This window comes from Saccopteryx bilineata, chromosome 10, assembly GCF_036850765.1.
Source record: "Saccopteryx bilineata isolate mSacBil1 chromosome 10, mSacBil1_pri_phased_curated, whole genome shotgun sequence".
Taxonomy (NCBI): Eukaryota; Metazoa; Chordata; class Mammalia; order Chiroptera; family Emballonuridae; genus Saccopteryx; species Saccopteryx bilineata.
In genome coordinates, this window is record NC_089499.1 from 21,087,891 (window position 1) to 21,115,730 (window position 27,840).

Consider the following 27,840-nt stretch of genomic DNA (forward strand, 5'->3'; position numbering starts at 1 on the left):
GATCATCCTAAACAGCTGATTCATTTAGTGTGCTTTGTTAATATGCCTCATTTTTCAAGTTTGAAAAGTGAATCAACCGGGTCCTCCTACATTCTTGTAAAATGTGTGTTTGTGTGTGTACTTTTGGAGGGAGGTTCATTGTCTTTTACCCCCTATTTATTTTGGAGGTAAACTGGAGAAGGATGTGAACCGTGCTTTTGTTCAACAGAAAGCATTTAGCGCAGCCAATAAATGTATTTCAGACATCAATAGGCAAAGTCAATCATTAAAAATCATGTCTTATACAATGCCAAACTACATTAGATGAATCATTGTTTAAAGGCGGCACTGTAATATTTATACACTAGCCAGGTAATTTTAAACCAGGGTTCTCAACCTTGGCACAACTGACATTCTGGACAGAACAATTCTTTGCCGCGGGTTGCTGTCCTGTGTGCTGTAGAAGCTTTGAGAGCACCCTTGTCTTCTACCACGAGATGCTAGTTGTACTACTATCTCTTCATGATGTAGCAAATAAAAATGTCTCCAGGCCTGACCTGTGGTAGCGCAGTGGATAAAGCGTTGACCTGGAAATGCTGAGGTTGCCGGTTCAAAACCCTGGGCCTGCCTGGTCAAGGCACATATGGGAGTTGATGCTTCCTGCTCCTCCCCCCTTTCTCTCTTTCTTTCTCTCTCTCTCTCTCTCTCTCTCTCTTTAAAATTAATAAATAAATTTTTTTAAAAAGTCTCCATATATTGCCAAATGCCCCCTAAGGCGGCGAAATTGCCTCTGATTGAGAATCACAGCTTAACACACATCCAGACACTCTCTTTGAAGGGCCAGTACAGCGACCCCATTGAATGAAACTAACCCAATGGCCTGAAAATGACTTCATTGAAAATCCCACGCCTCCACCCTCTGCAACTCAAATATCCATACGCCACATGTCATTTGCGAGCAGAAGAGGCTTGAAACATTCTCCTCCCTCTGACTGAAAACATAGCTCTTTTACAAAGAGAATTCTAAATATTTTTTGCATGCAATTCCCCTTGGCTGGGAATCACAGGGCCTCGATGCCAAACTGCAGTCAATTTTATTGCTGGCATCTGGTTGCTGGCAGGATCCTGAAGCAGTTGGTCTGGTGGTTTTGGAGTAGCCTTGGACTCTATCACGCAGCAGTCTGTTTTGCTGATGGGCTCCCCAATTTGTTTTTATTCATCTTCAGTGCAACAGAATTTGTACTCTTTTATCCATTCAAGGGTAAAGCCCTGGATAAAGTCTCTCATGGGATTGACATGCCAACTCTTTCAATATCCAAAAATGAATATAAACCACATTCCTGTCTTAAATCATACATTATTCAGCCTACACGTACACATGTAATCTATTGCTTGGTGGATAATGCCACTGCTGCGGGCTATTGGATTCCTCTCCCAGACAGTGTAATTTCCGCACAACCTTGCTCCTGCAGCCCTCTCCTCTAGTATCAACAGGACATGAGAGAGTGGACATGGTAAAAAAACAAACAAACAAAAAACGGGGGCAATCACTGAAGTGTCTATAATAGCCTCAAATGACGGGGAATACGAATATTGTCCATGCAAGCAATAACAAATACAGCTAAATTAATATCTAAGGCACGCCATGCAATTTTAGCCAGAGTTTCATCAACCACATACATTATCGCTTCGCAATTTTATGCCAGGCAATTGCCTCTCCATTATGTAGAATATGACTATAGAAAACAATTGTTTCAATTATACTTTTTATAATAGAGTTTGGTGGTGGGAAAAAAAAAAACAAAACAACAAACCTGACCCACTTCTCTCTTCCTACCCACAGCTCAGATATGGAAATGAACAATAAAGGACAAAATTCCACACAAAAGGCAATCATTTGCACAACCCCGGCCAACTGGTCTAGGTAATAGCTGCTGTCAACAGTAGTAATATGGTGCTTGAGAGCTCCCGATTGCCTGCTGAGAACGCTGCTTTGCCACTAACTAGGCTCTTAAACCTCCACGCATAAGAAAAAAGAGAGATTATGATGGTCTCACCTCATAGAACTGTTGTGAGACTTTCCTATATAAATGACATAAAATATTTAGCACAGTGTCTGACACAGAGTCAATACTCAATAAATAGGGCCCTGGCCGGTTGGCTCAGCGGTAGAGCGTCGGCCTCGCGTGCGGAGGACCCGGGTTCGATTCCCGGCCAGGGCACATAGGAGAAGCGCCCGTTTGCTTCTCCACCCCTCCGCCGCGCTTTCCTCTCTGTCTCTCTCTTCCCCTCCCGTAGCCAAGGCTCCATTGGAGCAAAGATGGCCCGGGCGCTGGGCATGGCTCTGTGGCCTCTGCCTCAGGCGCTAGAGTGGCTCTGGTCGCAATATGGCGACGCCCAGGATGGGCAGAGCATCCCCCCCTGGGGGGCAGAGCACCGCCCCTGGTGGGCGTGCCGGGTGGATCCCGGTCGGGCGCATGCGGGAGTCTGTCTGACTGTCTCTCCCTGTTTCCAGCTTCAAAAAAAAAAAAAAAAAAAAATACTCAATAAATATATTTTGTTCCTATCAATTGCATCAACATCATCATGAGACAGATCCTTAAAATAAATAAACATTTGCTCTCTTAGCCCTGGTTGGAATAATTTATCTTTAAGGGGAAGCTGACAGACTTAATCATTTATGTTTTGTAAGCACGGTAGCCACTATTTCTTGAGATGAAGAAACCACATTATCAGAATGGTGGTTGGCCATTTTTATCGAGAACCAAAGACCAATAACTAAGCAGTGATGAAACAGTCATTGTGAATGGAATGGCTAATTAGTTGCAAGCTACAGTATTTACAAATCACCACCGGGGTTTTATTAAAATTCTGTTAGGATGAGATTCCTTTTTGCTCTAAATATTAGTTTTTGAAAAGCTCAGCAGATTGCGTAATTACACATTGCTCTGTCCTATTTACAAATAGACGTAATCTGAAGTCATTGAATTCTATTCAGAGGTTTAGATATTAAATTACATTTTAAAATGCATGTACTTGAAAACACAAATAAATTAGTTATTTTTCATTTTAAGAACCTATAAACCAATTTCATTAATAAATTTACAAGCTGGAGAAGAGAGGCTGCTATGAATGATGCCAGTAGCCTTTTAGAAAGATTGTTCCATTTTTCCAAATGCCTATACATATGGTCTTTGCCTAACCTGTCCTCATTCGACCAACTCTTGATCTCTTTAAAGACAACAAAAGTAAAATACACTACAAAATATGAGTTGTTTGTGGCATTAAGCAGTCAGGTCTATGCTTTGAAAATAATCTAAACAGCTTATAATTCCAATAATTATTGGTTGCTCATACAAAAAAAAAAAAAAGAGCCCTGATTGATTCCCTAGGTTATAATTACCATATGTGCTATAGAACTATAACAGTAATTATTAGAATTCTCCAGAAATACCGAAAGTGATTATACTTTCTGAATATTTTTGTTTGTCCCAGGAATACTTTAGAGATCTACTCAGGTGTTTTGCTTTATGAAGGGTTAGACTCACCAGGAAAAGAGTGACAAGAACAGATCACCATCATCTATTAGTGAAGACCTCTGAGCTAGCCAATGGCCAACATTTCAATTCAGAATGCAATCAGAAAGAAAGAGAACTTGTGAAGAGTCAAGTTTTATTTGAGTCACATTACTGAATCTTAAAAGATGTTGGGAGGGAGGGAGGTGTGGTGGAGAGGAGTAAAGAGCGACACATACATGGTGATGGAAAATGATTTGACTCTGGGTGATGGGCACACAATACAATCAACAGTTCAAATGCTATAGAGATGTTCACCTAGAACCTAGGTACTCTTATTGGTCAATGTCACCCCATTCAATTTTATTTTCTAAACAAAAATTTTTTTAAAAGATTTGCTTACTTAAATTTTTAGTTAAGTTTTTTTTCCCCATAATCTCTATTTTTGACTCTTTTCCTAATTGTTTTTATAATCTTCTATGTTTCACAGTTCAATATACTCTGAGTTCCTTAAAATTATAACCAGTAATATTGTCAACAATTATTTCCCCAGCTTTATCACTCTCTTTTGCTCTCAAAAGTGTCTCGCAAGTGTTTGTAAGACAAATTTTGGAGCGACCCTCAAATCAGACATCGAAATGATGTAGCCTAGGCATTCCAGGTGGAGAAAAAAAGATAAAGTAATGTATAGATGGCTTGAAAAAAAAATAGAGGCCAATAGATGTACCTTGAAAAATACCACAAGATATGATGATGCAGTATTTTACTGCAACTAAATAGACACCCTCAAAGTTTTCTCCTTCTTCTTGAAAACAGATATAATGAGCCCTAATCCTACTCAATCGACTAATTTTGATATTACTACTTAGGTTACTTGTAGCTAATGTGAGATTTAAATAAAGAGTCTTGTTTCAAACTGTATAGAACAAGAGTCACCATGAGTAATGGAAGGCCAATCAAAACACCAAATGGTGGAAATGGCGCCGTGAGAAGCGCGTCCGACAGCTCTCCCCTAAATCACAACAAATTTATCAACTAGAAACAGAAAAATTTATCCTCGGAGCATCCGGAGTTCCACACAAACTGAAAGCAAAAGGACTGTTATCACTTGAATCTGAGAGACGAGGGTGTGGAGGAAGCTACCGCAGCGACGCTCATTCAAGCCGCCAGGGAGTGCGCCTGCGTGCTATCAATAAGACCACCCTCAGATGCCGATAAGAAAGAGAAAATCGAATATTATGGATACAAAAGAAAGAGAGGTAACACAAATAGATGTGGAAAAATCTATGGAGAAAAGACTTAACATATTGGAAGCCTTGGAGCTAAATGACAGAGAATTTAAACTAGAAATCTTAAAAATACTCAGAGATATACAAGAAAACACAGAAAGGCAATATAGGGAGATCAGAAAACAACTCAATGAACACAAAGAATATATTACCAAGGAAATTGAAACTATAAAAACAAATCAAACAGAAATGAAAAACTCAATTCACGAGCTGAAAAACGAGGTAACAAGCTTAGCTAACAGAACAGCCCAGATTGAAGATAGGATTAGTGAAATAGAAGACAAACAACTTGAGGCACAACAGAGAGAAGAAGAAAGAGACTCAAAAATAATAAAAAATGAGAAAGCCCTACAGGAATTGTCTGACTCCATCAGAAAGAATAACATAAGAATAATAGGTATATCAGAGGGAGAAGAGAAAGAAAATGGAATGGAGAATATACTCAAACAAATAATAGACGAGAACTTCCCAAGCCTGTGGAAGGAACTAAAGCCTCAAATTCAAGAAGCAAACAGAACACCAAGTTTTCTTAACCCCAACAAACCCACTCCAAGGCACATCATAATAAAGATGACACAAACCAATGACAAAGAAAAAATTCTCAAGGCAGCCAGGGAAAAGAAGAGTACAACATATAAAGGAAGGCCTATTAGATTATCATCAGATTTCTCAGCAGAAACTCTACAAGCTAGAAGAGAGTGGACCCCAATATTTAAAACCCTGAAAGAGAGGAACTTTCAGCCAAGAATACTATACCCATCAAAGCTATCCTTCAAGTATGAAGGAGATATAAAAACATTCACAAATACAGAAAAGATGAGAGAATTTATCAACAGAAAGCCCCCACTCCAGGAAATACTAAAGGGGGTTTTCCAACCAGATTCAAAGAACAAAAGAAAACAACACCACAAGTAACAGCTCCACCAAGAACACAATAAAACCAAACTTAAACTGTGACAACAAAGGAAAAAAAGGGGGGAGAGGATGGAGATTAACAGTAGCAAAGGATGATGAAGTGCAGAAATACTTATAAGATAGGGTACTACAATGAATATGGTAGGTACCCTTTTCATTACTTAATGGTAACCACCCTTAAAAAAACCACCACAAAAACACTTGACTTAAAAAAGGTAGCAACAGAGGAAAGAAGTATGGAACACAAACAAACAAAAACAAATGATAGAAAAACAAAAGAGAAGAATCAAACTAGATACAAAACTAACAGAAAGCAATTTATAAAATGGCAGTAGGGAACCCACAAGTGTCAATAATTACACTAAATGTAAATGGATTAAACTTACCAATAAAAAGACACAGAGTAGCAGAATGGATTAAAAAAGAAAATCCAACTATATGCTGCCTACAAGAAACACATCTAAGCAACAAGGATAAAAACAAATTCAAAGTGAAAGGCTGGAAAACAATACTCCAAGCAAACAACACCCAAAAAAAAGCAGGCGTAGCAATACTCATATCAAATAATGCTGACTACAAGACAGAAAAAGTACTCAGAGACAAAAATGGTCATTTCATAATGATTAAGGGGAAGTTGAATCAAGAAGACATAACAATCCTTAATATATATGCACCAAACCAAGGAGCACCAAAATATATAAGACAGCTACTTATTGACCTTAAAACAAAAACTAACAAAAATACAATCATACTTGGAGACCTCAATACACCGCTGACGGTTCTAGATCGGTCATCCAAACAGAGAATCAATAAAGATATAGTGGCCTTAAACGAAATACTAGAACACCTGGATATGATAGACATCTACAGGACACTTCATCCCAAAGCGACAGAGTATACATTTTTCTCTAGTGTACATGGAACATTCTCAAGAATTGACCATATGTTGGGCCACAAAGACAATATCAGCAAATTTAGAAAAATTGAAATTGTACCAAGCATATTTTCTGATCATAAAGCCTTGAAACTAGAATTCAACTGCAAAAAAGAGGGGGAAAAACCCACAAAAATGTGGAAACTAAACAACATATTTCTAAAAAATGAATGGGTCAAAGAAGAAATAAGTGCAGAAATCAAAAGATATATACAGACAAATGAAAATGAAAATACAACATATCAGAATCTCTGGGATGCAGCAAAAGCAGTAATAAGAGGAAAGTTCATATCACTTCAGGCCTATATGAACAAACAAGAGAGAGCCGAAGTAAACCACTTAACTTCACACCTTAAGGAACTAGAAAAAGAAGAACAAAGACAACCCAAAACCAGCCGAAGAAAGGAGATAATAAAAATCAGAGCAGAAATAAATGAAATAGAGAACAGAAAAACTATAGAAAAAATCAATAAAACAAGGAGCTGGTTCTTTGAAAAGATCAACAAAATTGACAAACCCTTGGCAAGACTCACCAAGGAAAAAAGACACAGGACTCAAATAAATAAAATCCAAAATGAAAGAGGAGAGATCACCACAGACATCATAGAAATACAAAGAATTATTGTAGAATACTATGAAAAATTATATGCCACCAAATACAACAATCTAGAAGAAATGGATAAATTCCTAGAACAATACAACCTTCCTAGACTGAGTCATGAAGAAGCAGAAAGCCTAAACAGACCAATCAGCAGGGAGGAAATAGAAAAAACTATTAAAAATCTCCCCAAAAATAAAAGTCCAGGCCCAGACGGTTATACTAGTGAATTCTATCAAACATTCAAAGAAGACTTGGTTCCTATTCTACTCAAAGTCTTCCAAAAAATTGAAGAAGAAGCAATACTTCCAAACACATTTTATGAGGCCAACATAACCCTCATACCAAAACCTGGCAAGGATGGCACAAAGAAAGAAAACTACAGACCAATATCTCTAATGAATACAGATGCTAAAATACTAAACAAAATACTAGCAAACCGAATACAACAACATATTAAAAAAATAATACATCATGATCAAGTGGGATTCATCCCAGAATCTCAAGGATGGTTCAACATATGCAAAACGGTTAACGTAATACACCATATCAACAAAACAAAGAACAAAAACCACATGATCTTATCAATAGATGCAGAAAAGGCTTTTGATAAAATACAACACAATTTTATGTTTAAGACTCTCAACAAAATGGGTATAGAAGGAAAATATCTCAACATGATAAAGGCCATATATGATAAACCATCAGCCAACATCCTATTAAAGGGCATAAAACTGAGGACTTTCTACCTTAAATCAGGAACAAGACAGGGTTGTCCACTCTCTCCACTCTTATTCAACGTGGTGCTAGAAGTTCTGGCCAGAGCAATCAGACAAGACAAAGAAATAAAAGGCATCCATATCGGAAAAGAAGAAGTAAAGCTATCACTTTTTGCTGATGATATGATCCTATACATCGAAAACCCGAAGGACTCCACAAAAAGATTATTAGAAACAATAAACCAATACAGTAAGGTCGCAGGATACAAAATTAACATACAAAAGTCCATAGCCTTTCTATATGCCAACAATGAAATATTAGAAAACGAACTCAAAAAAATAATCCCCTTCACGATTGCAACAAAAAAAAATAAAATACCTAGGAATAAACATAACAAAGAACGTAAAGGACCTATATAATGAAAATTACAAAGCATTGTTAAGGGAAATCGAAAAAGATACAATGAGATGGAAAAATATTCCTTGCTCTTGGATAGGAAGAATAAATATAATCAAAATGGCCATATTACCCAAAGCAATATACAAATTTAATGCAATTCCCATCAAAATCCCTATGAGATTTTTTAAAGAACTGGAACAAAAAATCATCAGATTTATATGGAACTATAAAAAACCCCGAATAGCCAAAACAATCCTAAGGAAAAAGAATGAAGCTGGGGGCATTACAATACCTGACTTTAAACTATATTATAGGGCCACGATAATCAAAACAGCATGGTATTGGCAAAAAAATAGACACTCAGACCAATGGAACAGAATAGAAAGCCCAGAAATAAAACCACATATATATGGTCAAATAATCTTTGATAAAGGGGCCAACAACACACAATGGAGGAAAGAAAGCCTCTTCAACAAATGGTGTTGGGAAAACTGGAAAGCCACATGCAAAAGAATGAAACTCGACTACAGCCTGTCCCCGTGTACTAAAATTAATTCAAAATGGATCAAAGACCTAAATATAAGACCTGAAACAATAAAGTACATAGAAGAAGACATAGGTACTAAAATCATGGACCTGGGTTTTAAAGAACATTTTATGAACTTGACTCCAATGGCAAGAGAAGTGAAGGCAAAGATAAATGAATGGGACTACATCAGAATTAAAAGTTTTTGCTCAGCAAGAGAAACTGATATCAAAATAAACAGACAGCCAACTATATGGGAACTGATATTTTCAAACGACAGCTCAGATAAGGGCCTAATATCCAAAATTTACAAAGAACTCATAAAACTCAACAACAAACAAACAAACAATCCAATAAAAAAATGGGAAGAGGACATGAACAGACACTTCTCCCAGGAAGAGATACAAATGGCCAACAGATATATGAAAAGATGCTCAGCTTCATTAGTTATTAGAGAAATGCAAATCAAAACTACAATGAGATACCACCTCACTCCTGTTAGATTAGCTATTATCAACAAGACGGGTAATAGCAAATGTTGGAGAGGCTGTGGAGAAAAAGGAACCCTCATTCACTGTTGGTGGGACTGTAAAGTAGTACAACCATTATGGAGGAAAGTATGGTGGTTCCTCAAAAAACTGCAAATAGAACTACCTTATGACCCAGCAATCCCTCTACTGGGTATATACCCCAAAACCTCAGAAACATTGATACGTGAAGACACATGTAGCCCCATGTTCATTGCAGCACTGTTCACAGTGGCCAAGACATGGAAACAACCAAAAAGCCCTTCAATAGAAGACTGGATAAAGAAGATATGGCACATATACACTATGGAATACTACTCAGCCATAAGAAATGATGACATCAGATCATTTACAGCAAAATGGTGGGATCTTGATAACATTATAAGGAGTGTAATAAGCAAATCAGAAAAAAACAAGAACTACATGATTCCATACATTGGTGGAACATAAAAATGAGACTAAGAGACATGGACAAGAGTGTGGTGGTTACCAAGGGTGGGGGGGGAGGGAGGACATGGGAGGGAGGGAGGGAGAGAGTTAGGGGGAGGGGGAGGGGCACAGAGAACTAGATAGAGGGTGACGGAGGACAATCTGACTTTGGGCGAGGGGTTTGCAACATAACTTGATGACAAAATAACCTAGACATGTTTTCTTTGAATATATGTACCCTGATTTATTAATGTCATCCCATTACCATTAATAAAAATTTATTAAAAAAAAAAAAAAAAAAAAAAAAAAACACCAAATGGGATAAGGTCTTTCTGATCCATCAAATACATAGTTTTGTCCAATTAAATCAGATTTTTTTTCTGAGAGTGAATCTGTTTTGACTTAGGATCAATGAAATAATAGCAAAAATAGCATGAAAATCAAACATGATTTTCTTATCTAAGATTTCAGCCCAGCTCCATTATGTCTCTCCAGCTCATATCGACCTCTGTTTCCTGCTGTTTCTCAGTGCTTACTCATCTTTCCTGCCATACCATAGTCACATCTGCATCTATACATTATTTTATCTTTTTTTCTCCACCTGGAAATGCCAAGGCTACATCATTTCGATGTCTGATTTGAGGGTCGCTCCAAAATTTGTCTTACAAACACTTGTGAGACACTTTTTGAGAGCAAAAGAGAGAAAATATGAATAATTAAACCAGGACACAAGGTATAAATGGAGACTGCCCAAAGAAATTAGAATATACGGTCACCCTATAATTATTTGCTATTTATCAAAATAGCAGTCATTCCTCTAGGCTTACCTAAAATACTATCCTGTTTCATGGCATTTTCTGTTTATTACTTTAGACCTACTTCATTTCCATCTCTTTTCAGTTTCTACATCATTAAAGTCTACAAGTTACAAAATAATTAACAAGAATAGCAATGGCTCATGTTTATTAAGCATATATCGCATGTCAAGCACAGTTCAAAGCGCTTCATACTAATCAATTTACTTAATGATCTCAAAACTTTTGAAGGTAGGTACTGTTATTATCTCTATATTAAAAATGAGAAGAGGAGAATACTGACACTCAGGATGGTTAAATGACTTTCCAGGGTCATTCAACTGCTCAGCACCATGTCTAGGACCTGAAGCTAAGCAGACAGCACTCCAGTTAATTTCAGTTTAACTCTAGATATATGCAGTTTGATACAGTAGCCACTAGTGATATGTAACTGTTTAAACTTAAATATAGTTAATTTAAATTAATTAAAATAAAAAATCCAGCTTCAGTTTTACTAGCCTCATGTTCAAAATCATATTGCTAGTAACTACTATGTTGGACTTGGAGACATGAAACATTTCCATCATCACAGAAAGTATGACTACACAGTGCTGATGTAGATCATTCTTACAGTTACATAGCATCATTTCCACACACCATATAAGACATCTATATTATCTAATTGTGTCGAGAAAAATGAGGGTCATGGCCCTGGCTAGTTGGCTCAGTGTTAGAGCATCGACCCAGTGTGTGGATGTCCCAGGTTCAATTACTGGTCAGGGCACACAGGAGAAGTGACCCTACTTCTCCACCCCTCCCCCTTCCCCTTCTCTCTCTCTCTCTCTTCCTCTCCTCCCACAGCCATAGCTCAATTAGTTTGAGCACATCAGCCCCAGGTACTGAGAATGGCTCTTTGGAGCCTCTTCCTCGGGTGCTAAAAATAGCTTAGTTGAGAACACTGTCCCAGAAGGGCAAAGCATCAGCCCCAGATAGGGTTGCCAGGTGGATCCCAGACAGGACAGATGCGGGAGTTTCCCCTCCTCTCACTTGGGAAAGAAGAAGAAAAAGTGATGGTCACAATATGTATGCTGCTATTTGTAGATTTTTTTTTTTTACTGCAATTCATCTGCTTTTAGTAAAGATCATATTTATCTGTTTTCTCCCCCATGAGTGAGTCTAGATTTTGGCATATGAACTCTCTCTTTTTCAATTTATACCTCCCCTGACCCAAACTGGACATGGTTAAGAGTTTCCAGGAAGTAAACTATAGTCTATGGGAGAAACAAGATGGATTTTATTCGTTTTTAGTCCATTACAAAGATTTCATCTGTATTGTAAAACTGCTAAATGTCAAGAAAAGAGAGCAATTGAGATCAACTGCTGGTAAAGAAAAAATTGACCTTGTTTTAGGGCGAACAAGCTTCCTGCCTGGGTAGGAAGCTTTGCATTTTCAACATGACATCGTTTACATTATGTGCACATCCCAATGAAGAGCACCCCTGCTCCCCATGTACTGTGTTATTCTATCAATCTTACTTCTCTCTCTACTGATAAAAGGCCAAAAAAGGAAGCATGCTTTCTTACAGTGAACTACTGGGTCAATTCAGAACATTTGTAAACAATAATCTATATTCCCTGTCATAAAATAGTAGGGTTGTTTTATTAGCCAATTCATTCATATTTTATTGATGTAGCAAAATTAAATGTGAACAAAACCTACACTTTGAAAGTCTTAAATCTAATAAATTTAGACTGTAAAACCCAATATTTTTTTTCAGAAAGATAATGTTAGAGCACAGGTCAAAATGTGACAGCAATTAATAAATGCAATGTAATTGCTTCATTATAAAAATTGGAAGGAGCACTTGTACAGATAATTTTCTATGAATATATTTTCAACATTTATTGTGTTTTGGGTTATGAGGTGGTAACTATGAGAATAAATTAATGCCCAAGTGTAAAAAAAAGGATCAAGCAACAGAATGACTATTAGGAATTTTATACTCTTATCAATTTATTATAATATTTAAATCAGAAACTTTGGAATATTTACACATTCAAAATTCTATTTTTTATAATTATAAAGCTTTATAAGAACTTCTTTTTCAGTATATGTTAAGTTCATCACTTTGTACCTTAGAGAATGTCCACAATAGTATGGATATATCCAGGGTTTTTTTGTTTTGTTTTTTTCTAAAAATTTTTTTAATTCATTTTAGAGAGGAGAGGGAGAGACAGAGGGAGAGAGAGAGGAGAGACAGAGAGAGAGAAAGGGGGGAGGAGCTGGAAGCATCAACTCCCATATGTGCCTTGACCAGGCAAGCCCAGGGTTTCGAACCAGCGACCTCAGCATTTCCAGGTCGACGCTTTATCCACTGCACCACCACAGGTCAGGCCAAAAATATTTTTTTTAATTTTTATTTATTTATTCATTTTAGAAAGGAGAGAGAGTTAGAATGAGAAAGAGAGAAAGTGGGGAGGAGCAGGAAGCATCAACTCCCATATGTGCCTTGACCAGACAAGCCCAGGGTTGGTTTTGAACCGGTGACCTCAGTGTTTCAGGTCAATGCTTTATCCACTGCGCCACCACAGGTCAAGCCATATCCAGTTTTTGATGTATTTTCTCTGCTATGTGATTACTGGGAATTGTTTTTGCTCAGTGATATTTTTCATTTTTCATAATCATGAGAATAAATTAACCCCAATGATAAGACAGCTTTTCTTTTCCTTCTCCAAATTTCTCTTGTCCTTTTAAAATAAATGATTGAGGCTTCAGAGACTTGCAAATAAAGAGTATTTGCCCTTATTCAGTAGACTCTTCAAAGGCTTAAAAGAAGAAGGAAGTGTTATACTTATTGGACTAAGAGCTTAAATCTTGAAGCCACACTACCCAGGTTCAAAACCTTTTTTACCCCTTATTGTCTGAACAACCTTGGGAAAATTACATAATTTCTTCTGCTTCAGTCTCCTTATCTGTAAAACTGAGGATAATGGCATTAGAAAATTGTTAAACATTTCAAATAAGTGCTTATGTGTAAAGCACAGAGAATAAAATCTGGAACAGAGCAAGCAATCTACAGGTGCTAGTTATTATTATTATATAAATCAAAAAGTATTTTTACAGTACTCATTGTTATCATGGCAATAATGTTCCTTTGAGTAAGAGGTATATTGCTTGCTCCATTGAAAGATCTAGTGAACTCTGGTATGCCTAGATTAAAATCTTACAACACAAAGTAAAACATCCATTGATGTTTGTCAAGCTGAAATTGGCTGGATTACAAATAACAAAATGTCATTCTTCAATGAGATATTAGGCTTAGTTAGTACTACTTTAGTTACTGACACTAATTGTCTCCAGATAAACTGATGACAGTCGCTCAGAATTTTTTTAAGATAAACATAAGCTTTCATAAGGGAAGTCATTCTTAAAATATACAAACTCAGGAAAATTATTGATATCTTTAAATTGTGAAAGTACTCATTTAAATAAGGTTTATTGCCAAATACACCTTATTCTTCTGGTATGTGGGAAAAGCTTATCGGTTAAATAACAACAACTAAATGTTTGTGTCTTTAATTAAAAGGACTTTTATATACAGAAAAAAAAAACTGTACCAATTTCATAACCTCTAGCCTAAAAATAATTAGATTCCTAAAAGATTATCTCCCTGAAAGGAGATTTTGTGGGTAAACAATTGTTTAAACTATTTAATAATTTCACTTTAATTGTCTTCCTAATTTCTAACAAGTTGTATGATATGTGCCCTAGGGCAACTAGCAAAAAGTTTATTATATAAAAATAGAATAATCATACATTTATACAATCCAAAGTACTTGCTATACATTTCCAATATTGCAGTGAATTATTTTGTTTGGTTTGGTTTTGCTTCTGGCTAGAGTATCTAGTGTAATGACAAACAGAAAGCAAAGCCTTTTGAAAGTATAATCGTGAAGAATGTTCCAGTAGGCACCATCCCTTTTCTTTCTCCAGAGAAGCCTCAGCGCCCACTCTATTCAGTAGAAGGCTAATTGGCTGGCATGGGGGAACAGAACAGAAAATTAACTCAGAATAAGCACTGTGCTAGTATTCCAGGTCTCTCTCAAAACAAACAAACAAACAAAAAACCAAACACAAAAACAAAATACAACTCTGATACAGCGCTCTGCTGCTTTTTGGCATGTAAATACTTCTATTTGACTGCTTTTAACCTAGTAAGAGTTCACCAACTGGTTTTGGAAATTACTTTGGGGTTAGCGATCAGATCAGCTCTCACAATTGGTAAGAGCCAGCTCCAGCCCCGCACTGCACTATAAAATGGATGTGGCCGTAGGTGAAATGCTTGCTATTCAAAGGCCTAACATCCTAGAAGACACAAACAAAGGAAAGGGTTCTAAATGCATGAGCAGGGAAGAGGAAGCTAGGGATATCCTGGGAATAAATACTTCTTGGTGGCTGATAGGGCCAGAGGGCACCATGAGAGAGTCTGTGGGCAGTATGTGCAGACTGAGTTAGTATACCCTGTGATCTAACGGAGAAACAGCACAGGAAACCTAAGAATTTCTTAAAGAAGATGTGACTCAGAGAACCTCTTTGTTCAGTAGCCAACAGAGAGCTCCTTGAAAAGAAAGGATATGCCATTATGTCATCATTCTTTGCGGTATAAACACTGACAGCCCACTTTAAACTCTTTAAGGGAAGACCATTAACACCATAAATTTGATCACATCTTAAGCAAAATCAAAACAGAGATAACCCAACCTAAGGAGCTAAACTGTGACAGCATCTCTCACGAAAGTAAAAAGTATAGCAGTAACTACCAGAATCATGATCAAAACTGCCTCCTAGAAATCATAATATCAGTTGTTTTATAAGTAGTCCATAATTCAGAAAATAAGAGCATGTGCAGTTAAACATTTTAATAAGCTGGCTTTGCATATTAACTTACATGTATAATATAAACCACTTACATAAGTATCACATCACCCCTTCTGCTTAAAACCAATATCATACAGAACACAAAACCTTGGCTGATAATGAGTGAGCAATTTTTTTTCAAGTTGACCAAACATGCACAGTGTAGCAAAGCAGCCCAGAAATATAGCTTTTTATAATTTTCAAAGACTAAAATATATATTTTTTATAGATAGATTTCCTGAAGCTACTGACTTTAAGAATTTCTGCCCAGAATTTGAAGATGACTTGAAGGAGGGATCTAATTAGAGAAAAGTTATGTCATATCAAAGAAAGATCAAAGGCTTCTAATTTTCAGATAATCCATGCTACAACACTTATAAAACTGAACATATAAAAGTGCACAACAATGTGTTGTTATTCTCTGCACAACAATGTTTTGATCAGTGATGGACCACATATACAACAGTGGTCCCATACAGTTATAATGGAGCTGAAAAATTCTTATTACCTAATGATAGCGTAGCCTTTGTAAAGTAGTATCTGGTTGCAAAACTTAACAAGGCTGTGGTTTAGATGGCAAACAGTTTTAACCTCGGTGTGGATGGGGATGACATTCCCAGTCAGGGCACACAGGAGAAGCACCCATCTGCTTCTCCACCCTTCCTCCTCTTGCTTCTCTCTCTCTCTCTGTCCTACAGCCATGGTTCAATTGGAGCGAGTTGGCCCCGGGTTCTGAGGATGGCTCCAGGCCTCTGCCTCAAGCACTAAGAAGAGCTTGGTTGCTAAGCAACGGAGCAATGCCCCAGATGTGCAGAACATTGCCCCCTAGTGGGCTGGGCCGGGTGGATCCCAGTCAGGGCATATATAGGCATCTGTCTCTCTGTCTCTGCTCCTCTCACTGAATAAAAAGAAGAAAGAAAAGAAAAGAGTGGAGAAAAGGAGGGGCCCTGAAGCTTAAATTTCATTGGCTTCTAGGCAAACCTGCTGCCACTGACGCCTCTACCCACCTTTCCAGCCACCCCTCCACCTCTCCCCTTGCCAAAAGGTGGCCTGAAAATTCCATGTCTCCCCCTCTATCTCATTTTTAGAGGTAAGGACGGTGTGTGATTATTGGCACCGATGCTTTTTCACTTGCTGTTCTTTCTGCCTACAATGGGCTTTCAGCCATGTTTCTTGGTACGCTTTTCTGGAAAACTTTTCCTGATGGCTCACTGTGCTGAAGGGCACCTCCTAGTGTTGTTGCAGACCATGGCATGGACACTTTATTATTCATTATGCCTTGAATGTTCAACTGAAACTTAGCGGTCATTTTTCACAATTCAGCGCTGTATTGGTCACGTAACCTCTGGATACAACTGTGTTTTATGTTCATGGCTATGTAGCAGTCAGGTACCAAGTCCTGTTTATGCTTCCTCTTTGCTGTCTCTCACCTCTGTCTTTTCCATTCATCCCACTGCTTCTATTCTTGTCTGGGAGCACTTCACATACAGAATGATGTGACCATCTCCAAATTGTGTTTCCTGTTCCCAAACTCCAAATACCCTAATTTATCCAGCACACAGTCTTAAGCTTTATGTCACTAAAACAAAACTTAATTTACATACTTCATCCTCATATTAGAAAATCCCAAAATACTCCTCATAGTCTAAAGATCACCTGGCTTTAGACTGACGTTCAAGGACTCTGAAGCATTTTCACAATGTCTCCTTGATCATTAGCCCACAAAAATACATTTTTATTTCCAAAGGTTCATAAGTTTTACTGTCTTGTCTCTGCAAATTATTCACCTTTTCCAACTTTAAAGCAATGTAATTTTTTTGCTGGAAAAGAGAAACTTTTCCTTTCTGATGCACATCAGAGAACCTACTATTCAATAGAGTTTCGATTCCAAATTGCAAGTTTCTACAGTGGCTTTGTATTCTACCAAAAAAGTCCAGTGCAACCAGGCTCTTACGAGGGCCCTGTGGAGTAATATCATCCTAAGGGGCAGAAATGAATCTGCGTAATTCATATTTACCAAGATGGGAGTTATGCAAATCATCATTAAGCAGACAGAGAGAATGCTCCTCCGTGACCAGTCACATCTAGAAATTGTCCTCAGCATTCATCAGCCACCTCCTCATTTTATTCTGTTAGGAGAGATGGGAGAGAGCAGTGCCCAACTGATCGATGTGCCAGCGAGTCTTGTGGCTGTATTTCACAATGACCTATATTAGAGGAGTTAGGCAAATGTAAGGGAAATTTACTACTCACGGGATAATGGTTCACTGTAGCATCAGGGTGTCCCAAACATGGCATATCCTTGCTTTATTTATGCCCCGATGCTTGACTGATTGTCTTTCTCATATCTGCCTTGCTTTTGAAAGCACAGATTCTCTTGCCTTATTGATCTCCTTATACCATCTCCTTATACCCCCTTATCATTTTCCCCTGAGTTATTTGGCATAATGACAGTGGTGTGTCGCTGAGGCTGATTTAACATCATCTCCAAAGTATGCAGCAGTGAGCTCACAGTCAAATATTTTAAGACTGAAACATGTAACACGTCTGTCAGGCAACGATACAAATACAGTCTGTTGTCAGAACTAATGAATGAGGTAATCCAAAGTATGGATAAATAGCAGAAAGATGGAAGAGGCTAGAAACTATGTTTCGCCAAAAAGCATTTCTGAGTAATTAAGTTATTTGACGAATAATGATGTTTTTTTTTTTGTTTTTTGGTTCTAACTCATTTATTTTTTTTCTTTAGCAAAAAAAGACCGTGGTGGTAATCTAAGGGGATAAAGAGAGCCGCGAGAAGCAGACCTAGTGACGTACATCAATAAAAAAGTGAGTGGTCCATTGACTATGGTCTATCTCATGGGATGGATAGAGTTTTCTCTAGTATTTTGTAAAACTTGATTAACTAGGTATCTGCTCTTTCTTTACTTACAGTCCAGTCTTTATTTTATTTTTGTTAAAAAAAAAAAAAAAAAAAAAAAGCTCATCACTGGAGGTGACTAGTCACAGAATAAACCCAGAAACTACAGGAATGGTTCAACAATGATTAGAAACGGACACAGGTTTCCTGTCAATAGTAGCTCATCTTAAAACCTTAAAAGAATTCTCTACAAAGAGTAAATAAAATCCCAAAAGTGGTTGTTGATACTGAGTGTATATATAAGTACATTCCCAAAAGGGGAAAGGTTCGGAGGTGTGGATGTTTCTAAGTGTGTGCTTAGAGAAGAAAGGACAGAGTAACAGCCTATGAAGAGAAAGGAGAAGGGCAACAAAGGCAGAGAGAAGGACCACGTTCCGCAAAGAGGCATTGATTCTTCTAGTGGGAAGGAAGTTCCTGACTGCACACAGGATCTACTCAGTTATTTATGACTTAGTATGCAATGTTTTTAGCAGTGATTAAATTCTGTCAATAGCCATCCTCAAGTCTCTTCATCTAGAAACAGAGATGAAAATCCATCACTGAGGATCCAAAGAAAAAATGACCTGGGGATCCTGTTAAGTGCCACCTGAATAAAAGTTATCACTGATCTCTTTTAACCTTGTATGTACATAGAATCCTATGATACGGCCATTCCTACTACCATTTCTGATACTATCTCAAGTGACCCCCAAGTGACCATTACATGCAACTAGAAATATATTTTTACATATTTGAATTATTAAATCTTCATTAGCATATGAATACATACTCATATCAAGATTATACAGGAATACTCATTTTTCATTTGCAACTCGCTTTCAACAAGATAGAAATGATGTCAGTGTGCACACAAGGCCACCTATCCTTATTTGTGACATCTAGCCCGATGGCGCCATTTGAAGATGCTCTGATAGAGTCATTTGGCAAAAGAGGCATCTTCGGCTTCCTGATCCATGCTGTTGCGCCCTATGGGATGCCCCCCTCTTGTAGCAAAACCTATTTATCCTGACTCAGATTTCACCTTCTCTGTGAAACCTTTAACCCAGGCAGATTTATCTCCTCCCTGCTTAAGGCTCCTGGGGACATTGTCCTCATGCCTCTGCTGGTGATAAATATTGCATACAATGTTTTGTCCTTCGATAGCTAGTTCCACCCCTGGCATGCTGAAGAGTTGAGGACAGGGTGTGTGAGAAGACACACCTCTGGTCCTTGGCTCTTACACATAGACTTAGGAAAAATCTTTCAGTTGATACTTAATCATTTGCTGGATGTTGAAGTTCAGCATACAAATCTTGTCAACAATAATTATTCGTGGGAGATCCAGGGATAATCCAGAAACCTATCCCTCCAATTATATGCTTAGTTTTTATTAAATAAATGTATGTTGCCTTATGTATGTGGTTGCGAAAACACGGCGACTTGTGGAGAGGCTATCCTTGCCTTTCTACTTAGGAGGACTTGTGGTAAGAACAGAAAGGAGGAGCTATGGAGAACATACCCCCTCTTTCCTCCTTCTGCAGCTCTCTGCCAAACACCTGCTAGCCTGCTGCTTACAGAAACAACTACCGCAGCAGCGTTACCCCTGAAGAACTGGCTTATGGAAATATACTTGTTGATCACCCTTGTTTTTTCAAACATGAGACAGTCATTCAGGTCTATCCAACAGTGAGGGAAGTGAACTCCATATGTTGGGTCTTCAAAATATTTGTAGAAAGTAAATTTTGCCTGATACAGAAATATAGAGGTATAAAGAGATCATAAGTTTTTTTTTAAAAAAAATACATGTAACGAAAGGTCTTTTCTATTCTTCACACACACACACACAAACACACACACACGTGATTTAAAATTTTGTTTGCCGACAGTCTTCAGACTAATTTTGTTTTAAATCTTGATTTTAATAAAGGTATTGAAGTAATTGTTACAATATATAGTTTTTCAACTATTTTGGTAAATGATTTCTTTGTTAGTTTCATATCCTTTGGTGGACATGAAACATGCATGGATTTCTGTTGGCTTCACATCAGATTCGCATGTGTTTGAAACAATAAAAACTCCCATCAATTCTGTTGCTATGTGCAAGTGGAGATGAAAAAGATCATTCTTTGCTGGCAAAAAAAATACACTTGTTGCAAATAGTCACCAATTTCAGTAGAGAAAATTATTTGCACACTGAACAGGAAAACTACCAAGGCGAACAACAGAGCATCTGCTGTGGACAAGGGCATAATTATCTTGCTCATCCAAACACTATTGGGCATAAAAGTTTTACTTTCGGTCTGGCAAGATGCTCTGCTCGGACTTTTAACAAAATGTTATTAGCAAATAATAACTCGTTTGTAAGTCCTGTCAATAACAACAGTTTGTCTTTTGGAATATTTCCTGAAAGAAAAAAAAAAAAAAAAAAAAAGAAACCAGAATCAAATCTAATGAAATGGTGAACTCTTTTTTTTTTTTTTTTTTTTTTTTTACAGAGGCAGAGATAGACAGGGACAGACAGACAGGAACGGAGAGAGATGAGAAGCATCAATCATCAGTTTCTCATTGCGCGTTGCGACTTCTTAGTTGTTCATTGATTGCGTTCTCACATGTGCCTTGACCGCGGGCCTTCAGCAGTCCGAGTAACCCCCTGCTGGAGCCAGCGACCTTGGGTCCAAGCTGGTGAGCTCTTTGCTCAAGACAGATGAGCCCGCGCTCAAGCTGGCGACCTCGGGGTCTCGAACCTGGGTCCTTCCGCATCCCAGTCCGACGCTCCATCCACTGCGCCACCGCCTGGTCAGGCTGAAATGGTGAACTCTTTAGGTGCCAAAATAATCAAAAGCATCAACCTTGTTGTATCTCAAACCTTTTATAGACCTGCATACATTGCTTATGATAGACTTGAAAATTTTCCAAAAAAAGAAATACTCTCTGGTTCTAAATTTTTATTTAATGTACATTTCTACGAACTCTTTCTGGTCCTTAATGTTTGCTTTACCCATGTGGGAGGCCATCATTATTTTTATGCTACCTTTCCTATGTTCAGAAAGAAATAGGAGACCTTTCTGCCAGACCACATGGGTGAGAGATGTCTGTTTATGATGAACAGATATCAATTATCAAAGGGATGGCTGTGCTTCTGATTCTGTTGTTGTCACCCTTAGCTTTCCCCTGAGCATTTCCACCTGAGATGGGCAAGAGACTTGAGTCTAATCATAAAACCATCAAAGTAATGAAGGCTGGACTTCTTTTCCCAAATGCTTCTAGTCAATTGTTGTATTGTCTTTGTTTAAAGAGAGAAGAAAGAAGGGAATAGTAATAATGAAACAATTTACAATAAATGCCCTTAATAGTCAAACCTTGCTAAAATAACACTATGCCACCATCTTTCTCGAAAGCTCTTCACAGCAATCAGCAACAGCTAACAAACTCCAGGTAATCTGAAATCATATTTCCTGTGAGGATCAGACCACTCATGGTATTGAAAAATACCCAGTGAATTCCATGATTTCCCTAGTATAGGGGAATGCCTTGTTCCACCTTCTAGGCTTAAAGGTAATGTGTCTTGTTTCATTGAGAATAAATAGCTTTGCCATCCACTTCAATTTTTAGTCTTAAAAATTAATTCTTTGGGAGATAAAGGAAGAAGAGAGCAAGATTAAAGTCAGTAAAAAACAAACAAACAAAAAAACAGAAGTGACAACGTCCTCCAAGGTTGGTGGTACCAGACACCGGAGTGAATTCATCCATCTGGGCACTTCAAGGACATATTCTCAAGTGAGGATCCAGGAGAAAGTGTCACACAACTGACAGATGGGCTTCCCTTGCCCAGACCAGACTAATGGAGCTTTAAGGCAATTTGCATACTAGCTGTCAGAGATGCAGGTGTGTGTCAAGGTTCTTCAGCGAGGCCAAGAGAAGCCTGAGAGAGGATGTGGCTTTATGACTGATCCAGGCTTGCATTGCTTTGTGCATGCTGATAGGTGATGTTTGTTAGGAGGTCGGCACTTGTTTCCCCTGAGTCACCTGTAGCAGTGCAGGGTAGGCGCAAGCCACAATAATTTTCATTGCCCCCCCCCACAAATAAACTAATACTGAAGTCTTGCTCTTTCTATTGGTGAATCATACCCAAAATAACATTCACATGACTTCACTTTTTATTACATATCCATTGAAAATGCTGGCTGTTTTCCTGGTCTTATGGTTAAATAGTTCACTGTTAAAATGTTAAGAGCTGCCTGGCTGTTTAACGATCTTACCTTCTGAAATAAACAATGCTTATCAAATCCAGTGTGAACATTAACATGGCTCTCGTCATACTGTGGAAAAGCTCATCTTCCCCCTAATACTACAATCCACATATGACTGTGCACTGAATACTGAAGCAATGCCAAAAAAAAAGTATTAAAGTAGCATCACAACATATGTCAAATATATCATGCTCTTGCCATTTGCTCTTTTGACCTTGACCACATCAATTTTCTGCCACTTCGGTAGGCAGGCCCATTGGAAGCTCCAAACGTACCATATCTTCCAATTTATACTCTATTAGAGTGACTTCCCACGTTAGATTAGCTCTTAGCTTGATCATAATACTTGCTTTGACCAACAGACATCTACAAGTATGACACAAGCAGGGGTCTGATGAGCACTTGGCACTTCGGCGCTAATTCTCTTGAGATGTTCTGTCTTGGAACCCAGCTATCATGCTGTAAGGAAATAATCCCAGCAGCATAAATTCTTGTAGTTGGTTTATTCAGATAAGCTTTAGGGACAATAATTTGCGCTCAATGTAAGGAAGGCCATGCTAAGAGCAAGGGCTACAACATGTACCATTTCAGTTACAGAACATCTTGCAAGAGAAGGACTACATGGGGAGACCTTAGATCAGGGGTCCCCAAACTTTTTAGACAGGGGGCCAGTTCACTGTCCCTCAGACTGTTGGAGGGCCGGACTATAAAAAAAACTATGAACAAATCCCTATGCACACTGCACATATCTTATTTTAAAGTAAAAAAACAAAATGGGAACAAATACAATATTTAAAATAAAGAACAAGTAAATTTAAATCAACAAACTGACCAGTATTTCAATGGGAACTATGCTCCTCTCACTGACCACCAACGAAAGAAGTGCTCCTTCTGGAAGTGCGGTGGGGGCCGGATAAATGGCCTCAGGGGGCCGCATGCAGCCCGCGGGGCCGTAGTTTGGGGACCCCTGCCTTAGATGGTCAGACAACACATGGAGTAAGAGACCGTGTAGAGGAGAACAGAGGTTTCCCGACAAAGGTGCCTCCTCAGATGTCTCAGATGAATGGAGCTGTGTGAGTGACTCCAGAGCAACCACATGGGGCAGGGGAGCTGCTAAGTCAATGCTGAGAATCACGACAGTATTTAGTAAATCAACAATTTAAAAAATAAACAGCAAATCATGATTGTTTCAACCACTTTATCTGTTGCTACTTGTTATGTATAGAAACAGATAAGTGAAACAGTCACTTTAAAAAAATGTAGCCTTTTTCTGAGATACTGGTGGGCCGATAACTAACTTGCTGTGTGACATTTAATCTGCCAGAAGCTGTTTTCTCTTCTATAATATGAGCAAGTTAAACTAGATGACCTCGAGGTTCCTTCCAGCTCTGATATTCTATTTCATTCAGTACTGGGATTAGAATGAAGATTATTAGTGATGTGATTGCAACAACAAACTAATAAGGGAGCATTGCAACCTCAAAGGAAAGAGATTTTAGTTGCAGCCATGATCTAATATAAACCCACCAGATAAATTATGTGTGCGTATGTAAAAGTTTTCTACCTCAGCCTCATCATAGCTGAGCATTTCGATGTAGATTCTCCACTGTGTATATCGTGAAGAACACAATAACAATTGTTTGGAATCATGATTATACAATATAATGAATGACATGGATGCTTTCAAAAGAGGTACAATCTGCTGATGTAATATTTCACAATTTAGAATGAAAAGAAATAAAACTATGATGTATTAGGAAGACATTAGACAGTCAGAGATCTGTACCTATTTACACATATAAGTCTTCTAAAGTGATAGGGTAATTTTAATACTATATTATATTATCAAATATTTATTTTGCATCAATTAAGTTCCAAAAATAAGTTTATGATTTGCTTCTGACCTGAGATGTTTTCTCCCTCTACCATCACTTCTATAGTGTTTCTGATGTATCATACACTGCTCCAATCAATTTACAGATGAGGAAATTGATGCCTAGCGAGATTAAGTGCACAGTTGGTAGGTATGTGGCAGAACTGGTCTTAATGTCTAGGCAGGCTGGTTCCAGACCCTGTATTCTTTCCCATATATATAATGTTTAGGACCAAATGAGATATAAACCCATGACTGCCTTGTTATTTGAAGCAAATTCTGATCAAGTGAGCTAATAAATGTGAGAGGTATAGCAAATGAGTTAAAGCATTATGTCCAAAGTTGTTCAGGATGTAGAGATCTTGCTACAAGAAAAATTACAGACCAACTTAAATTAAAATAAATCTGTAATTCTGATGCACAATACTGAGTTTTCAAAGTCATCTATTAGGACTACTTTCTTCTAAGCTCTGCAATGGCTCTTAAACATATTAATATTTTTTCATTGATTTTATTTCCATTAATAATGTATATTATCCTATTATTACCCAAATTAGGATACTGAGGCAAAAAAAATTTGAACAACCTTATTTAATGATGTTGATTTGTCAGGATTAGTTGAGGACACTATTTGTACTGACTATAAGGATGATTATGCTAAGAGTTAGGACAGATGGCCTTGGCTGTTTGGCTCAATGGATAGAGAGTTGGACTGGCATATGGATGTCCTGGGTTTGATTCCCGGTCAAGATACACATGAGAAGTAAACATCTGCTTTTCACTCCCTTCCTCTCCCTCTTGTCTCTCTCTTCCCCTCTCACAGACAGTGGCTCAACTGGTTCAAGCGTTGGCCCTGGGCATTAAGAATAGTTTAATTGAGCATTAGCTTAATTTGAGCATTCATCCCATATAGGGATTGTGTTTCTCATTATCTCCCCTACCCTCACATGAGAAAAAAAAGTTAGGATGAAAAAAGAGTTATTTCAGTCTTAGAAGAAAATGCAATGCTCAAGTCTAACTCAATTATCCTTTAGAGTGAAGAGAGAAGTTGTAGAAAAATTCAAGTGACTAACTAAACAGTTAGACCCTGAAAGCATCTTCCTAGACTTAGATTCTTTGACTCTATATAACTTAATCACAGTCATAAATATATTGTATCTGCCTATATTAAGATTTATTAACTTTGTGTATTTAAATAAAATTGTGATATATGATGAGGAAAACTGCCCCTAATGTTCAGCCTCAGAGCACAGTGGTAAAGGATGGGGATGCTGAAAATTGCTGAGGTTTGTACACATGCTTCTTCAAGGTCATGTGAGAAACTCTGAGAAGTTATTTAACTTCACTGAGCCATAGTTTCCATGTCTGAAAATTGAACAATAGTACCAACCTCAAAAGGCTATTGTGATGATTGACTGAGTTGAGCAGATGTAAACCACTTAAAAGAGTTTCTGGTGCCTGACCCGGCAGTGGCTCAGTGGATAGAGTGTTGGACTGGGATGCAGAAGACCCAGGTTCGAGACCTCGAGCTCTCCAGCTTGAGCACGGGCTCATCTGGTTTGAGCAAAGCTACCAGCTTGGACCCAAGGTAGCTGGCTCAAGCAAGGGGTCATTCGGTCTGCTGAAGGCCCACAGTCAAGGCATATACGAGAGAGCAATCAATGAAAAACTAAGGTGTCGCAACGAAAAACTAATGATTGATGCTTCTCATCTCTCTCCATTCCTGTCTGTCTGTCACTATCTATCCCTTTCTCTGACTCTCTCTTTAAAAAAAAAAAAAAAAGAGTTTCTGGTACCAAGTAAGTATACAGTAATTGTTATTGTTACCATTTATTTTATACTTGATTGTAAATTTATTATTGAACTGAATTTGAATTGACATTGGTTCTATAAAACATACCAGACAGTTTTTGCGTGTAAGACCTTCAAGATGCTGTCTAGAAGATCAGCGTATGTCTAAATTTCATAAATATAATTTTTTATGATGATGAAACTTACAAACTTAAGTTTGTAAGTAATTGTAATACAAATAACAAATTTGATTTTAAATTTAAAATTCTCCCAACTTTAGCTATAATCCACTACTAAAATAAAAAGAAATAGACTTTCAAAGAAATGAAATGACATTTTCCTATTTCCAACTGAAAGCAAACAGTCAACAAAAAAGTGAACATTTAGAACAATAAAACAAAGTTATTAAAATGTAAAAGTGTGTGTGTGTGTGTGTGTGTGTGAGTGTGTATGTGCATGTGTTTAAGTATACATCATTAAGGGTCTGGTTAAGAATTATAAACAATAGTTTCTAATGCCAAGCCTAGTTTTGGCTCATGATATATACACTATAAATATTTGCTGAAATATTGAATGGCAAGACAACAGGATAGAATTTAACAAATCAAGTGTAAAGGATGTTTGGCTTGATTATTCAGAGAGAGTTCTGATGTGACTTAATGAGCCAGACCACCTCTCATTAGAACACAGAAAGTGGCTTGGGTTGTCATTTAGGGAGTGTAGCTGTCTTAAAAGAATGCATTGCTCTGCGTCAGTTTTAACGATTACAATCAAAGCTTTTAGTAGAGATTTCATTTTTAATAATTTCCTTAACAATCACTAAAATTATCACCCCACCATGTAATTTGTTTCTTTCACACTGATGGCACTCCCACTGTTTAAAACTAATTGCTTTTTTACATTATCTTTAGGTCAGGCTCAACAGAATAAATTTGGAGATGGCATAGCTGTGAGCCACAACTGTTTAACACATCAAGAGCAGATCACAAGGCTGAAGAATTTCCTGCAGAAATGCACCAAAGACAGCTACTTTAATTTGCCTCTAGACAGACTCAGTGACTGACAATGTAACTGGAAGGTGTCTTAAGCATAAGTCTGGATGTTTATTTGCAACTCTCTGGAAGGCAGTCTAGAAACTACATTTTATTTTCCACTCAACAGCTAGGCAGCATGGCAACATGGAAAATTCATGTCTATGTTTAGTTAAAATTTTTGTGGGGATATTCAATATTCAAGTACTGTTTTATTCTACCTAATCTAATAAACCTCTTTCAAGAAGATAAGTAAGTTCAATAGTGGCAAGTGGGAGAGCTAGAACATTGTCTAATCGATTGTCCTAATCAATCATGAGGTCACAAGGTCCACCTTGAGTCATTGTAAATATAGCTGAAATGGTTGAAATTGTCCCACTGCTAATAGGTGACACACAAAGGAGACTGTTGAACAATAGCCATGCAATTTGCAGATTCACTTAAGAAAGATGT

The 27,840-nt window shown here is 37.7% G+C and overlaps 1 protein-coding gene and 1 non-coding gene across 8 annotated transcripts in view; one reads left to right on the forward strand and one right to left on the reverse strand.

Annotated features, from left to right (window-relative positions):
* Positions 1 to 27,840, reverse strand: part of RBMS3 (RNA binding motif single stranded interacting protein 3) — a 698,310-nt gene that overhangs the window by 539,071 nt on the left and 131,399 nt on the right. The gene's annotated exons all lie outside the window — the stretch shown is intronic.
* Positions 2,126 to 2,201, forward strand: TRNAA-CGC (transfer RNA alanine (anticodon CGC)). The gene has a single exon. It is a non-coding gene; the product is annotated as a tRNA-Ala (tRNA).